Source organism: Cebus imitator, unplaced genomic scaffold, assembly GCF_001604975.1.
Source record: "Cebus imitator isolate Cc_AM_T3 unplaced genomic scaffold, Cebus_imitator-1.0 Scaffold295, whole genome shotgun sequence".
Taxonomy (NCBI): Eukaryota; Metazoa; Chordata; class Mammalia; order Primates; family Cebidae; genus Cebus; species Cebus imitator.
The window spans coordinates 568811-571799 of NW_016107610.1; positions in this window are offsets into that span (position 1 = coordinate 568811).

Genomic DNA, 2989 nt, shown 5'->3' on the forward strand with positions numbered 1-2989 from the left:
AAAAAAAAAAAAAAAAAAAATCCTACCTTAATCCTGTGTGGTAGACAGAATATTGCACCCCCCCGGCAAAACATAACCACATCCTACTCCCTGGAACGGATGAATATGTTACCTTACATGGCAAAAGAGACTTTGCAGATATGATTAAGCTAAAGGTCTTGAGGTAGGGAGATGATCCTGAATTATCCAGGTGGAACCGATGTAATCGCAAGAGTCCTTAGATGAGGGAAACAGGAGGGCCTGAGTCAGAGAAGGAGAAGGAGATGGGAACACAGAAACACAGATCAGAGCCGCCATTGCTGGAAAGGGGCCGTGAGCCGTGGAACACAGATGGTCTCTGCAAGGTGGAAGAGGCAAGGAAAAGGTTCTCTTTTAGAGCCCTCAAAAAAAAAAAAACACACACACACACACAGCCTTGGTGACACCTTAATTTTAACACCTAAAACCCCATTTTTGAACTTCTGATATCCCACAACTGTAAGACAATTATGTTTCTATTGCTTTAAGCCACTACGTTTGTATGATCTGTTAAGGCGGAAAGTGGAAATTAATATACCCTGCATCCCTCTTTAGCTAATGTTCAAAGCCTGTCCTCTCTTTCTCCTGCAAACCTCTTTATCAGCTCAACTTCTTTCCCATTACTTCTCCAAATCACTGTAATCTCTGCCCAGACTGCACCCAGCATATTTTCCTACCAGTTCTCATTCTGGAATATTCCAATGTCTAGAATTTCATCTACCTGTATCCTCATCGTTTTAGCTCTAGCCTGGGTGTGGTGACTCACGCCTGTAATCCCAGCACTTTGGGAGGCCAAAGGCAGGCAGATGGCTCAAGCTCAGGAATTCAAGACCAGCCTGTGCAACATGGTGAAACCTCATCTCTATCAAAAATACAAAACGTTAGCCAGGCATGGTGGTGCACACCTGTGGTCTCAGCTACTCAGGAGATGGAAGTGGGATTATTCCCTGAGCTCAGGAGGCAGAGATTGCAGCGAGCTGAGATCAGATTGTGCCATTGCACTCCAGCCTAGGCCACACAGTGAGACACCGTTTCAAAAAAGTACATAATAAACATAAAATTTTCTCTTAAAACAAAAACTATTGCCTCTAGCCCTAGCTGCCCTGACCCTTGTTTCTTCATGAATAGCAGACCCACCTCTGCTCTTGGGGGTTTTCTCCTTTCTATGGATGAAAATCTCTGTGCCGGTGGATTTCTTGGAAGAAGGAAGAACATAGAAACAGCTGGTAAAAGTGATTTTCCTCATTGCTCATGTCTTTTCACATCCCCTTGTGCCCTCTGTCAGCCCTGGCGCCTCATCCTGCACAAAGCTCAGCCCCCCATTCCTTCACCCTACCCACAGTCCCTCATCCTAAAGCCATCCTCCAGCCTCCTGCTGTCCATCAGAATCTGCACCTCTCAGCCATTCACAGCATGGCTGACCCTGACCTCCTGAGGACTTCAACATGTAATCCAGGCTCTGGCTCCTCTTCTTTTCCCAGGGTCAAGGTGTCCCTCTGAGTCTGTCCTGGTCTCTGATGTCGCTGTTCTGTCTCTTCCCAGTACACTGTCTCCTGGGACCCACACTGGTGGTGTCATGTGGGTGGATGAGGCAGATGGTGCCTTGAAATGTCTTGAATGTCATTGAGTAGAGACTGCTCCCATAGACACCCAGATCCCTGGCTTTCCTATTTGCTATATGAAACTGAAGAGTCTGGGTGAGTCTGTAGGCATTGTCCCCTCCGTTGAAAGAACCGCCTGCCTCTTATCTCCGCCTCAGCAACTGTTGTGTCTGCTTGTCCCACTTTCTTTTTACACATATCATTTTTGGCGTCTAGTTTTCTCAGCTTGGCTGACACTTGATGCTACCACATCTCCAATATTTTTTTTTTTTCTATTTGGGCTCCAAGGTTCTGAGGATGAGAGTCTTGACTCTGACTCCTCCTTGAAGGCTCAGCAGCTAAAAGTATCCTCCACCTCATGCAAGTGTGCCCTAGAATGGCCTCCTGGGGGACAAACAGCAGCTGGTCATGCAGAGGAAGTGCCACGCTATGTGCCAACCAGCCACTTCAGGGTCTCTTCTCTCTTCCCTGATTAAGAACAAGCTCACGTTTCAGCCACTACCTCCTCCACCAAAGACCTGATGGGATTGACAAAAAGCAACAACCGATAAACAAGAGCAAGCTTTAGCATTTTAAAAATCTGCTCGCCAGAGTCTATTTTACATTTTCTTTTTCTTTTTTTTTATTTTTTTTTGTTTGAAGACGGGGTTTCACCATGTTGGTCAGGCTGGTCTTTTTTTTTCACCTGAACTCCCGACCTCAGGTGATCCACCCGTCTTGGTCTCCAAAGTGCTTGGATTATAGGCATGAGCCACGACACCCAGCCTATTTTACATTTTCAATAGAAGGGTGACAAGATAAAAGTGAGAGACTCTTGTATGTGTATGCGTCAAGCCCAGAAGATCAAACAATTCAAATACAAATTCCAGAAAGATCTGTTAAGATCTATCCAGAAAGATCTAGACATTAAGAGACTCTAGTAATTAAATTTAATTGGAACCAGATTTATAAAACAGGGAGAAACGTATTCAAAAATGAAAGGAAATTTTCCCCAACTGCAGGGAAGCACTGATTTTCAAATTAAAAGGCCCCACAAAGTGCTGGGCCAGGGTGACTGAGAAATGACCCACACCCAGACTCATCATTGCAACATTTCAGAACACCAAAAATGAAGCAAACAAGTCTGAAACTTCCAGACTCTAGAGAAAATCACAAGAATCACTTGAACCCAGGAGGCAGAAGTTGCAGTGAGCCAAGATCGTGCCACTGCACTCCAGCCTCAGCAATAGAACCAGATTCCGCCTCCAAAAAAAAAAAAAAAAAAAAGAAAGAAAGAAGAATTAAATATAAGATTCCCATCAGTAATACTGGTTGGCAGTAGAACACCCTGCTCCCCTGATGGAGCAGTTTCTTTAAAAGTTTAGATAACT